Below are 14,854 nucleotides of genomic sequence, written 5' to 3' on the forward strand. Positions count from 1 at the left end.
TGCTGGAGGGGGGAACTGAATTGCTGAGTCACCTCTAGATGCTTCTAGGGCACTACTTGGGAGAGGGCAGCAGGGGGAGTCATCATTGGCAGGGTGTCACCCAAGTGCCCCTCTATACAGTATTCCTTTTCACCCCTCCCCACTTGCTACATTGTGCAGAGGAGCTGGGCCAGCACATACAGTAATCATCCACTCCCAGAAGGAGGAAGGAGAGGGCTGGGCTGGGAACGGACACTTTTTATGAAGTTCAGAGACACTTTGCAGGTCAATAAAACATCCTCTATGGGAATGAAGCACATTGAAGAATAACACGCTGTATCCGGGTCTTTGTACATCTCCCTCACACTGAAGACCCGTTCAGCAAACGCGTATCAACCTCTAGTCTACTCTGTCTCTGTCTCTAGAGCAACATTTACCTTCTGAGTCTCTCCAGCGGTGTCGGCCATCTTCCTGGAGACCGCTCCCAATTGAGGGCAATGCATTCAAGACGCCGCCCCTCTCACTACACCGCGGACAGGAAATCTCCGCTCTAGCGCCCTCCGCACAGCCCCCTCACCTCGCAACCATCTCAGCGGTGGTGACGTAGGGGCGCTCCTGGGATACTCGTGACGCTGACGTCACGGACAGGCCAAACAGGAAGACAGGAAGACAGAAGGACAGAGAGAAGAGAGAAGAGACACAGACCGACCGACAACCCGGGAGAGGTGAGAGCTGACTGGGGGCCAGCAGTGGTGGTCCGCTCCCTGGAGGAAGTGTGGGTTCTAGAAAGCAACTCCATGACTTCATTCGCAGTAGTACTACAAGTCTCAGCATCAACTGCCAGGTCCTTGGTATAGTCCCTGAGCTGGGTTCAAACAGTGGGGGGACTACAAGTCCCAACATCCCCGGATATCAGGTGATAGTCTGTTGAAATGTACTTACCAGGCCCTGAGAAACTCTGGAACTGTTGGGACTACAAGTACCAGCATTCCCAGATAAGTTATAGACCTGTGAGGGCACTACAAGTCCCAGCATCTCAGAGCTGGATTTGGGTAGTAGTGGCGGGGTGGAGTGGTATGGTCATGTCTCTGTCGGCTGGACCCGTGAATCCCTCTGCCGGGGCGGGCCGGTCCTGCCGTGACCCGTGAATCCCTCTGCTGGGCGGACCGGTCCGGCCGTGACCCGTGAATCCCTTTTGGCGGGGTGGACCGATCCGGCCGTGACCCGTGAATCACTCTGCCACATGCTCAGTTCAGTGTGTATTGCTAGAGCGTTTTTTTTTTTTTTTTCTCCTTCGGAGGGTGCATGTGATCAGCCCATGGCCAATCAGCACTGTCCAGACAGAGGGTCAGGGGTCCTGCAGCCTGGTAGGACACTACACGCTTTAACCAGACACTGATAGAAGTCACAAGACTGTTATATACTGCTGATGAGAAAAGATATTTAGCAGTTTATATTTACTAAAACGATTGCATTTCCATGTTCTGTGGGAGATCAGATATAGTGAATGCAAGGTCCTGGGTTTAGTAACACTTTAATGGTAGCTCTATAGAAGATTGTACAATCAGATTGCTTAGTTTATGGGCACCTAATTGCTCACCACACACATTACAAGCTCCTTTAGTCTCTAAAGGCACTGCCGCAACTTGGCACCCGACTTGTGAGACCCCAAGTCACGTGACGTGTGAAATCACATGTTAGTCAATGAGAGCTGTCATAATTATCACTGCTGAAGTCGCTCTAACTTTAGAAAAGGTTCCTGTACTACTTCAAGGCGACTTCTATCTGACTTGTGCCCATAGACTTTAACCACTTGAGCCCCGGACCATTATGCTGCCTAAGGACCAGAGGTCTTTTTCCAATTTGGCACTGCGTCGCTTTAACTGCTAATTGCGCGGTCATGCAATGCTGTACCCAAACGAAATTTGCGTCCTTTTCTTCCCACAAATAGAGCTTTCTTTTGATGGTATTTGATCACCTCTGCGGTTTTTATTTTTTGCGCTATAAACGGAAAAAGACCGAAAATTTTGAAAAAAAATGATATTTTCTACTTTTTCTTATAAAAAAAATCCAATAAACTAAATTTTAGTCATACATTTAGGCCAAAATGTATTCGGCCACATGTCTTTGGTAAAAAAAATGTCAATAAGCATATATTTATTGGTTTGCGCAAAAGTTATAGCGTCTACAAACTAGGGTACATTTTCTGGAATTTACACAGCTTTTAGTTTATGACTGCCTATGTCATTTCTTGAGGTGCTAAAATGGCAGGGCAGTACAAAACCCCCACAAATGACCCCATTTTGGAAAGTAGACACCCCAAGGAAATTGCTGAGAGGCATGTTGAACCCATTGAATATTTATTTTTTTTGTCCCAAGTGATTGAAAAATGACAAAAAAAAAAAAAAAAAAAAAATATTTACAAAAAGTTGTCACTAAATGATATATTGCTCACACAGGCCATGGGCCTATGTGGAATTGCACCCCAAAATACATTCAGCTGCTTCTCCTGAGTACGGGGATACCACATGTGTGGGACTTTTTGGGAGCCTAGCCGCGTACGGGGCCCCGAAAACCAATCACCGCCTTCAGGATTTCTAAGGGTGTAAATTTTTGCTTTCACTCTTCACTGCCTATCACAGTTTCGGAGGCCATGGAATGCCCAGGTGGCACAAAACCCCCCAAAATGACCCCATTTTGGAAAGTAGACACCCCAAGCTATTTGCTGAGAGGCATATTGAGTCCATGGAATATTTTATATTTTGACACAAGTTGCGGGAAAGTGACACTTTTTTTTTTTTTTTTTTTTGCATAAAGTTGTCACTAAATGATATATTGCTCACACAGGCCATGGGCATATGTGGAATTGCACCCCAAAATACATTTAGCTGCTTCTCCTGAGTATGGGGACACCACATGTGTGGGACTTTTTGGGAGCCTAGCCGCGTACGGGACCCCGAAAACCAATCACTGCCTTCAGGATTTCTAAGGGTGAAAATTTTTGATTTCACTCTTTACTGCCTATCACAGTTTCGGAGGCCATGGAATGCCCAGGTGGCATAAAACCCCCCCAAATGACCCCATTTTGGAAAGTAGACACCCCAAGCTATTTGCTGAGAGGCATGGTGAGTATTTTGCAGCTCTCATTTGTTTTTGAAAATGAAGAAAGACAAGAAAAAACATTTTTTTTTTTTTCTTTTTTCAATTTTCAAAACTTTGTGACAAAAAGTGAGGTCTGCAAAATACTCACTATACCTCTCAGCAAATAGCTTGGGGTGTCTACTTTCCAAAATGGGGTCATTTGGGGGGGTTTTGTGCCACCTGGGCTTTCCATGGCCTCCGAAACTGTGATAGGCAGTGAAGAGTGAAATCAAAAATTCACGCCCTTAGAAAGCCTGAAGGCGGTGCTTGGTTTTCGGGGTCCCGTACGCGGCTAGGCTCCCAAAAAGTCTCACACATGTGGTATCCCCGTACTCAGGAGAAGCAACAGAATGTATTTTGGGGTGTAATTTCACATATTCCCATGGCATGTTTGAGCAATATATCATTTAGTGACAACTTTGTGCAAAAAAAAAAAAAAAAAAATTTGTCTCTTTCCCGCAACTTGTGTCGCAATATAAAATATTCCATGGACTCGACATGCCTCTCAGCAAATAGCTTGGGGTGTCTACTTTCCAAAATGGGGTCATTTGGGGGGGTTTTGAACTGTCCTGGCATTTTATGCACAACATTTAGAAGCTTATGTCACACATCACCCACTCTTCTAACCACTTGAAGACAAAGCCCTTTCTGACACTTATTGTTTACATGAAAAAGTTTTTTTTTTTTGCAAAAAAATTACTTTGAACCCCCAAACATTATATATTTTTTTAAAGCAAATGCCCTACAGATTAAAATGGTGGGTGTTTCATTTTTTTTTTTCACACAGTAATTGCGCAGCGATTTTTCAAACGCATTTTTTGGGGAAAAAACACACTTTTTTAAATTTTAATGCACTAAAACACACTATATTGCCCAAATGTTTGATGAAATAAAAAAGATGATCTTAGGCCGAGTACATGGATACCAAACATGACATGCTTTAAAACTGCGCACAAACGTGCAGTGGCAACAAAATAAATACATGTTTAAAAGCCTTCAAAAGCCTTTACAGGTTACCACTTTAGATTTACAGAGGAGGTCTACTGGAAAAATTACTGCACTCGATCTGGCCTTCGCGGTGATACCTCACATGCATGGTGCAATTGCTGTTTACATATGACGCCAGACCGCCGCTTGCGTTCGCCTTAGCGCGAGAGCAGGGGGCGACAGGGGTGCTTTTTTTTTTTTTTTTTTCTTTATTATTTTTTTGCTTTTTTAATCTTACTTTTAAACTGTTCCTTTCATATTTTTTTTTTAATCATTTTTATTGTTATCTCGGGGAATGTAAATATCCCCTATGATAGCAATAGGTAGTGACAGGTACTCTTTTTTGAAAAAATTGTGGTCTATTAGACCCTAGATCTCTCCTCTGCCCTCAAAGCATCTGACCACACCAAGATCGGTGTGATAAAATGCTTCCCCAATTTCCCAATGGCGCTATTAACATCCGGCGAAATCTAAGTCATGAAATACTCGTAGCTTCCGGTTTCTTAGGCCATAGAGATGTTTGGAGCCACTCTGGTCTCTGATCAGCTCTATGGTCAGCTGGCTGAATCACCGGCTGCATTCTCAGGTTCCCTGTTGAGACAGGAGAGCCAGAGAAAAACACGGAAGACGGTGGGGGTGGGGGGGGCATTCCCTCCCACGGCTTGTAAAGGCAGTCTAGAGGCTAATTAGCCGCTAGGATTGCTTTTACATGAAAGCCGACCGCTGGCTGAAAAGAATGATACCAAGATGATACCTAAACCTGCAAGCATCATTCTGGTATAACCACTCAAAGTCGTGAATGGCGTACCTGAAGACAAAAAAATGGTTAACAATAAAGCACAGTAAACAGTAAAGTATAAATAATTACACACCTGAAAAACAAACATGATAAAACATAATAACAATAACAATAACAATAAAACATTGCAGAATAGAATACAGTAAAAAAGAGCAGAACAATAGAGAGAGAGAATAGAGAGAGAGAGAACAATAAAACGACAACTATTTTTTTTTTATTTCATATTTTTTTTTTTTTTTTTTTTTTTTACACTTTTTTTGTAACTAACTTTTATAACGGTAACCGGTTCCAGGTTCGGGTCTCTCAAAATGCGATGGCGTCTTGGGAGACCCTGTGAAAGTGTGCCTAGTCTGTGCAATGCTGTACCCTACGCTAATACTCAACTAGTGCATGGTAGCGTTCAAAACATTCACCAATGCAAAGACCAGGATTGTCAGGACAGGAGGGACAATAATAGCGGGTGTCACGCCTATATTCGCGCTTGCTGCAGACACGACATCTTTTTTGGGGGGTTCGTTGGGTAGGGGTACTCGGGAGGACATAAAGAAAATGCCTCTCATGCAGCCGACTGCATTTGGTTGGGGATGTGAATGGGGGAAGTACGGGCGCTGCAGAAGCGGTGGGTTCCCAATTAGGATTGGCGAATGCAGCAGGAAGGGCATTATGGGCACGACGGGCCTGTGTTTGTCTTTTTGGTGGCAGCGGGACACTACTTGTGCTTGCCACCTCACCAGCTTGAACTGCACTTATGGGACTCGCCACGTCACCAAGTCTTACTGCAGTGCTGGTTTGACTACGACCGGGGTGTACTAGGCCGCTGGCGCTTGCCAGTTCCCCAAAACGCTACCAAAAAACTGTTAGCGATCGCAGGGATCAGGCCTGACTCTGCGAACGCTGCAGTTATGCGTTTAGTGTTTTGTAAGTGACAGTGATCGATCGATACTGCACTTGGGTGGGCTGGGCCGGGCGGAGGGGCAAAACGCAGGTGCTAGCAGGTATCTGGGCTGATCCCACTAACACTGCATTTTTGGGAACCCTAAACTGCTGGGGACGCTAGTATAGATCTGATCGGATCAGATATTGATCCGTTCAGATACTATACCACTAAGGGAGGTGTACGGTGCGTGCGTGGGTGTTAGCAGTACTGGCGCTAATCTGACGCTGCCTGGGGCTGGTGCTTGCCAGTTCACCAAAATGCTACCAAAAAAACTGTTAGCGATCGCAGGGATCAGGCCTGACTCTGCGAACGCTGCAGTTATGCGTTTAGTGCCTTGTAAGTGACAGTGATCGATCGATACTGCACTTGGGTGGGCTGGGCGGAGGGGCAAAACGCAGGTGCTAGCAGGTATCTGGGCTGATCCCGCTAACACTGCGTTTTTGGGAACCCTAAACTGCTGGGGACGCTAGTATAGATCTGATCGGATCAGATATTGATCCGTACAGATACTATACCACTAAGGGAGGCGCATGCTGTGTGCGTGGGTGTTAGCGGTACTGGCGCTAATCTGACGCTGCCTGGGGCGACGCATATCACCGCCGGGCAATCGGGGGGCTAAACCTTTATTCGGTAATAAACGGCGGGTGCCCTGACACTATAAAAAAAAAAAAAACTAACCAGCGTCAACCGTAACGGTTATACAGTGATCAGTGGTGAAAGGGTTAACTAGGGGGCAATCAAGGGGTTAAAACATTTATTAGGTAGTATATGGGGGTCCCTGACGCTATAAAACGCTGACGGCGAACCTAAATATTTACCTCACTAACTAGCGTCACCAGCGACACTAATACAGCGATCAGAAAAATGATCGCTTAGCGACACTGGTGACAGGGGGTGATCAAGGGGTTAAAACTTTATTAGGGGGGGTTAGGGGGGTACCCTAGACCTACAGGGGGGTAACAGTAACTGTGCTAACACAGTAACTGTCACAAACTGACACCAATGCAGTAATCAGAAAAAAAAAAAAAAAAAAAAACTGCTGGTGTCAGTTTGTGACAGGGGGGGGGGGGGTGATTGGGGGGGGATCGGGGGGCGATCGGGGGGGGGATCGGGGTGTAATGTGTGCCTGGCATGTTCTACTGTGTGTGTGTGTGTTGGTGCACTTACTCACATGTTGTCTCTCCTCGGGCCGGAACGGAAACTACCGACCCGAGGGGAGATTACATCACTTCCTTTGCTGCTGTTTAGCATACAGCAGCAAAGGAGTGTTCCCATTGGCCGGCGGCGATCGCGAGGGGGGGGCCACGAACGGATGGCCTCCCCCTCGTCTCTGATCGCCGGGGGACAGAACGGGACCGCCTCGGGCGGCGGGGGGGGGTCCGATCGGACCCCCCACCCGCGGAAGGCAAATCACGTACATGTACGTGATTTTGCCTGTCCGTGCCGCCTTGCCGACGTACATCGGCGTGAGGCGGTCGTCAAGTGGTTAAGTCGGATCCTCATCTATATTGATGTGATTTGGATCCGACATTACAGGAAGATTACCCAGGCTTTCCCTGAAAGTCGCACCAAAGTAGTACTCGAGTCACCTGGCAAAGTCGCACGACTTTCAGGTCACGGCAGTGTGAACCGAGCCTTAGATCTACCAACAACTAACTATGTGGGGCACGGTCCTGCTTAATTGAACACTGATTGGATGGATTAACCAGGTCCTCATATTACATCATTCTGGTAAATCTAAAGCTGATTGTAAGGTGTATGTAGGGGGAGTCTAAAGCTGGCCATTCACGGTTCAGGCTTTTTTTTTTCATTCAGCCAGTGGGTGAAACAAAAAAAAAAAAAACTGATTCCCCCGTCCTCACATTGGCGGTGGATCCTCCCCGCTGAGCCATTGTATTCTGATAGTGGGAGACTCCTCTGCTGTTAGAATACACAGATCAGTGCTGCAGCTGCTCATCAGGTATCTTTTACAGTTGTTCTCAAACATTTACATCCCATGGCAGAAATGGCCAAAAACTGTCTTATATTTCAGGATAGGGATCATATGAAGCCATTTATTATCACATCTGGTTGTTTGGTTCCATTTTAAATCCTAATAACAGAAATCACCCAAATGGCCCTGATAAAAAGTTTCCATCCCCTGGAATGTTTGGCTTTGGTACAGACACACAAGGTGACACGCACAGCAAAATGGCAATAAAAGGTTCATTTCCCACATCTGTGGCTTTTTTTTAAATTGTAGTTACTGTCTGTGTACAAATAGTCAATGAGTTTTTTTAGCTCTCACGTGGATGCACTGAGCAGGCTAGATACTGAGCCATGGGGAACAGAAAATAACTGTCAAAAGACCTGCATAACAAGGTAATGGAACTTTATAAAGATGGAAAAGAATATACAAAGGTATCCAAAGCATTGCATATGCCAGTCAGTACTGTTATTATTATTATTATTATTATTAAGAAGTGGAAAATTTGGGGATCTCTTGATACCAAGCCAAGGTTAGGTAGACCAAGAAAGATTACAGCCACAACTGCCAGAAGAAATGTTTGTTATCTAAAGAAAATCCATAGGCAACCTCAGTAGAAATACAGGCTGCTCTGGAAAAAGACAGTGTGGTTGTTGAGCACAAATTCAGTGATACTTGGACAAAAATGAGCTGCGTGGTCGAGTTGCCAGAAAGAAGCCTTTACTGCACCAATGCCACAAAACAGCCCAGTTACAATATGCCCCACAACACCTTGACAAAAATAGAGGTTTATGGTCACAACCATAAGCGCTACGTTTGGAGAGGGGTCAACAAGGCCTATAGTGAAAAGAATACCATCCCCACTATGAAGCATGGTGGTGGTTCACTGATGTCTTGGGGAGGGGGGTGTGCTCTAAAGGCAAGGGAAATCCTGTGAAAATGTTTGGCAAGATGAATGCAGCATTATCAGAAAATACTTGCAGACAATTTGCATTCTTTTGCATGAAAGCTGCGTATGGAACACTCAGGGACTTTCCTGCATGACAATGACCCTAAGCACAAGGCCCAGATGACCCTCCAGTGTTTACAGCAGAAAAAGGTGAAGGTACTGGAGTGGCCATCGCAGTCTCCTTACCGTATTATCATTGAGCCACTCTGGGGAGATCTCAAATAAGCGGTTCATGCAAGCCGACCAATAACTTTGCATGACCTGGAGGCATTTTGCCAAGCTGAACGGCAGCTTTACCACCTGCAAGAATTCGGGGGCCTTATAGACAACTATTACAAAAGACTGCACACTGTCATTGATTCTAAAGAGGGCAATACACATTATTAACCACTTAGGGGGTGCCTGTTCATTTGTTTTTTAAACGGTACATACTGTATATTACCAATTCTCCAAGGGGGTGCAAACAACTTAGTATTATTATACAGGATTTATATAGCGCCAACAGTTTGCGCAGCGCTTTACAACATGAGGGCAGACAGTACACTTACAATACAAATCCATACAGGAGGGATCAGAGGGCCCTGCTCGTTAGAGCTTACAATCTAGAAGGGAGGGTCAAGTGGAAACAAAAGGTAATAACTGTGGGGGGTGAGCTGATGGAAAAAATAAAAATACAGTTGTTAGGTGTGGGTAGGATAGGCTTCTCTGAAGAGAAGGGTTTTCAGGGATTGTCTAAAAGCTAATAAAGTAGGAGATAAGCGGACAGATTAGGGTAAGGCATTCCATAGGATTGGAGATGCTTTGGAAAAGTCCTGGAGGCGAGCATGGGAGGAGGTGACGAGGGAGCTAGAGAGCAGGAGGTCTTGAGAGGAACGAATAGGTTGGTATTTAGAGACTAAGCTAGGGATGTAGCTGGGGGTGAAATTGTGGATGGCTTTGTACGTAGTTAGAATTTTGAATTTAATTCTTTGGCCGAGCGGAAGCCAGTGGAGGGATTGACAGAGAGGAGTGGCAGACACAGAGCGATTGGTAAGGTGGATGAGTCTGGCAGCGGCATTCATGATGGATAGTACAACTGTATCTGACAGGACAATTGAACAGAAGTCCATCAGTTAGTCAACATCTGTTCAACTGCATTGGCCACACATAGATCAAAATTTGTCTGGTCCCTGCTGAACTGGCCATATCTAATCCATCTTTGGACCGTCACATGCAGAGGTCAGATTGTGCTTGATAAATGTTCCTCCTACAGCCCCTTCTGACTCCTGAGCTGACTACATCTTAGTGGGGGCTATATAGGCAGAACGTTTGCCTTGCAGTGCTGGATCCTAGGCTCAGTTCTCTCCAAGTCATATTGTATATTGGGTTTTTCCTACTTGTGTTGGGTATGTACACTTGTGTTGGTGTGCCATTGCCCTCATGTGTCTGTATAATTGTGATGGGGTCACCCAAACACAAGGAGGATAAACTCCCATGTGCGGTGACATTTGGATGGGACTGAACCCAGGATCCGGTGCTGCTAGGTAAGTGTTCCCCAGGTATATTCAGTTTAGCTACTCAAGAGCACGGTAAGGGGAACACCCACTGAGAATCTGGCCGTGTACAGCTAAGGGTCACCATACAGGTTCCAATCTCACCGTACAATCAACTTTATATTTACCAAAACTTTGTAATCTGAGCACCTACCTAATCTATCCAATCAGGAAGGTCATTGTGCTTCATAATTGTCAGTGGTTAATAAAGGTTGTATAACCAGATTTTAACCTGTATGGTGAGCTCTAGTCAGATAAGTGTCATGGGGGTAGTTGGTGACCGATCAGATGCCTTGCTTCCCTCTCTCCTCTTGTATCTCTATATAATGTTCTGCTACTCTGTGTTCTGGAAACATTTGATGTCTCGCTCAATCAGAGTTGCATTTTGTATGTTGTATTATGATTACTGGTGATAGCGGTGCTATATAAATCCATGACGGTAATCAGTCGCAGGTCTGGTATCTAAGCTCCGCCCTCAGAGTATTATCTCTTGTATTATTCAGCTGTTTATAGCAGTTGCCGGTGATTCAGCAGGCTCTGCTATCCTCCATACTAATGTAATGAGGTATGATAATGAGATTCCAGCTCCTACATTACAGGGTGTGTTCGGGCCTCTGGTCACAGCTGTGCCAGGAGCTGAGGACTTTACCTCGTATGCCCTGACTGTCTTTGTCTGTGGGCCCTACAGGTCTGTGTATGTCTGGAGAAGCCTCTGTACTCAGGGTAATTAATGTAGGGAAGGCCGTAGAACCCTGGTGCCCAACCTGTGACTTGGGCCGCATGCAGTCTATGGGCACTTATTGTGCGTCCCTTGCAGAGAATCTTCTGTGTTTGATGCTGACTTAAGCCAGTGAAAAAAGGAAAATTCCTAAAAATCCCATATCCAGGGTGTAACATGCTACTAAATGAGCAGCCCCACACCCCCCTTCCCAAATCCCCATTTTGACAGCAGGTGGAGGATCTTCTCCCCACACCCACTGTCAGTTTTGAAAAAAACACGGCCGTGCCTACCCAGCCGCATCATTCATTCAGGGTTCTGAGAATTGGAAATTAGGGGGACTTTAGATGTACATTCTAGGGCAGGGGTCTCAAACTGGTGGCCCTCCAGCTGTTATGAAACTACAAGTCCCATCATGCCTCTGCCTGTGGAAGTCATGCTTGTAACTGTCAGCCTTGCAATGCCCCATGGGACTTGTAGTTTTGCAACAGCTGGAGGGCTGCCAGTTTGAGACCCCTGTTCTAGGGTATTTTAGACACCAACTCATAAGATGTGTAAAAATAATTACAATTTTATGCAATATCAGGAAGGTTTAAGAACATATTTACACAGACAGTAGCCATATAAATCTCTGTCTTGGCCTTGGGATCCAGTATGTGGGCCATGGGATTCATATGTTTTATAACCTTTCTGATATTGAATAAAATTTTAATTTTTTTTTTTTTTTATACCTCTTATGAGTTAGTGTCTAATATACCCTAGACTGTACATTTAAAGTACTACTTTATTCCAGGGGTCTGTATATATGTTTATCGGGGGCGTTGCCTTCTAGGGGTAGATTAAATTGCACACTTGTTCTCCACACCCCACAATCTGTCTTTTTTACAACTACTGTCAGCCATTGCGGATTACTTTTTGTAGTTTTCAATGAACTACCGGAGTGCTGATGAGCACTGTAGGTAGTTCGTTGATTCTTCCTCTCATGCAGGATCTGCCTGTCCGTATGAGGTACTAACAGACAGCTACGCAGACAGCTACGCAGACAGCTACGCAGACAGCTACGCAGACAGCTACACAGACAGCTCGTGTGATCTGCTGATCGCTGGTGCAATGCTTTACAGGCTCCTAAAAAAAAAAAAAAAAAAATGAATGCATTTTTTTTTTTTTTTTTACCTGCAAAAAGATGTGCATTTAATAGTATTATTATTGCTGTATTTATTAACCACTTGCCTACCGCCGTATTGTAAAATGACGGCGGCAGGGACCCTTCCTCCCTCCAGGCGGACGTCATATGACGTCTTTGTCTTCCCGGCATTGTGGAGAGCGTGCTGCATCACTGGGGACCCGGTGCGCGTGTTCGGTGGCCACGATGTCCGCCTGGGGAACCCGCGATTGCTCATCACAGAGCAGGGACGTGGATCTGTGTGTGTAAAAGAACAAAATATTACAGCACACACATGCAAAAGACATTTCCCTCCAGCAAGGCTTATTTAAAATACCTAGACATTTTCAAAAAATATGGGGATTTGGTCACATTATAATGCTATATGGTGCTTAAGCCCACTTACTGCGACAAAGTACCCCATGATTAGTGGGTCCTACACTATCCATAGATTGGGAGATCCTGCTTCTCTGAACCATGAGAGCAATACCCTCCTCTATATGGGAGAACTTGAGGTCTTCACCCATGACACAGGTGGACACTAATGAGAGGTACTTGATGAGGGAGTGGGGTGCTCCTCACCCAAAAGGATTTGGTCAGAATCCATACAATGGACAAACAAGATATCTGGGGGGCACACCCTAAAAGATGCATTAAAGATGGTGCAACCATAAGACCATACAACAGAACAAAATATTACAACGCACACATGCAAAAAAGACATTTACCTCCAGCAAGGCTTATTTAAAATACCTAGACATTTTCAAAAAACCTTATCAAAAAATATGGGGATTTGGTCACACCATATTTCTATATGGTGCTTAACCACTTCTCGACTGCCGCACGACTATATACGTCCTAAGTTTGAACGGGGATATCGTTGTTATGGCAGCAGCTAGCTGCCATAACCCCGGTATCCCCGTTTTCGTGCGGCGGCCGGCTTTCAGATAAAAGTGGTCCCTGCGGCGGATTCGCCGCGAGATCACTTTTATCGGTGGCGGGAGAGGGCCCCTCCCGCCGCGATCCGGTGCCCTCCGCCGCTTACCGGAGCCGTCGGTAGCGGCGGAGGCGATCGCATCCTGCTCAGTGGTTTGTCTGGAGACGAGTGAGGCCAAGATGGCGCTCACTCGTTTCCATGACACTGCTGGGCGGAAGCGACGTCAAAACGTCACTTCCGTCCACGCCTCTTAAAGGCATATTTTTTCAAATGTCATTTTTCTAAATGACTTTTTTTTTTTTTTTATTGCATTTTAGTGTAAATATGAGATCTGAGGTCTTTTTGACCCCAGATCTCATATTTAAGAGGTCCTGCCATGCTTTTTTCTATTACAAGGGATGTTTACATTCCTTGTAATAGGAATAAAAGTGACACCATTTTTTTTTTTTTTTTAAACAGTGTAAAAATAAATAACATATTGTAAAATAAATAATAAAAAAAAAAAACATTTTTAAAACCCCCCTGTCCCGACGAGCTCGCACGCAGAAGCGAACGCATACGCGAGTAGCGCCCGCATATGAAAACGGTGGTCAAACCACACATGTGAGGTATCGCCGTGACCGGTAGAGCAAGAGCAATAATTCTAGCCCTAGACCTCCTCTGTAGCGCAAAATATGCAACCTGTAGAATTTTTTAAACGTCGCCTATGGAGATTTTTGAGGGTAAAAGTTTGACGCCATTCCATGAGCGGGCGCAATTTTCAAGCATGACATGTTGGGTATCAATTTACTTGGCATAACATTATATTTCACAATATAAAAAAAATTTGGATAACTTTACTGTTGTTTTATTTTTTTATTCAAAAAAGTGAATTTTTTCCAAAAAAAGTGCGCTTATAAGACCGCTGCCCAAATACGGTGCAAAAAAAAGTATTGCAATGACCGCCATTGTATTCTCTAGGGTGTTAGAAGAAAAACCATATATAATGTTTGGGGGTTCTAAGTAATTTTCTAGCAGAAAAACCTGTTTTAAACATGTAAACACCTAAAATCCAAAACGAGGCTGGTCCTTAAGTGGTTAAGCCCACTTACTGCAACAAAATACCCCATCATTAGTGGGTCCTACACTATCCATAAATGCACAGATCCATGTCCTGTCAGGGGAGAGGAGAACTGATCGTATGTTCCTTGTATATAGGAACACCGATCGGTCTCCTCCCCTCATCAGCCCCCTCCTCCCACAGTTAGAATCACTCCCTAGGACACACATTTAACCCCCTTCTGCGCCCCCTAGTGTTAACCCCTTCCCTGCCAGTGACATTTATACAGTAATCAATGCATTTTTATAGCACTGATAGCTTTATAAATGTCAGTGGTCTCAAAATATCGTCAAAAGCGGCCGATCTGTCCGCCACAACGTCACAGTCGCTATAAAAATCGCAGATCGCCGCCATTAGTAGTAAAAAAAAAAAAGTTAATAATAAAAATGCCATAAATCTATCCCCTATTTTGTAGACGCTATAACTTTTGCGCAAACTAATCATTTTTTTTTTATACCAAAAATATGTAGAAGAATACATATCGGCCTAAACTGAGAAAAGAAATAAAAAAAAAAATAAATAAAAAATTTGGGATATTTATTATAGCAAAAAGTAATAAATATTGTGGTGTTTTTTCAAAATTGTTTTTTTTTTTTTTTTTTTTTTTTTTTTTGTTTAAAGCGCAAAAAATAAAAAACGCAGAGGTGA

At 44.6% G+C, this 14,854-nt stretch overlaps 1 protein-coding gene across 1 annotated transcript in view; it reads left to right on the forward strand.

Annotated features, from left to right (window-relative positions):
• The first annotated feature begins 549 nt into the window (after positions 1-549).
• CHMP2A (charged multivesicular body protein 2A) overlaps positions 550-14,854 on the forward strand; it is a 40,767-nt gene continuing 26,462 nt past the window's right edge. The window contains exon 1 of the mRNA XM_073603196.1: positions 550-704. The gene's annotated coding sequence lies outside the window, so the exon portion shown is untranslated. The remainder of the gene's footprint in view (positions 705-14,854) is intronic.

This window comes from Aquarana catesbeiana, linkage group LG10, assembly GCF_042186555.1.
Source record: "Aquarana catesbeiana isolate 2022-GZ linkage group LG10, ASM4218655v1, whole genome shotgun sequence".
NCBI lineage: Eukaryota > Metazoa > Chordata > Amphibia > Anura > Ranidae > Aquarana > Aquarana catesbeiana.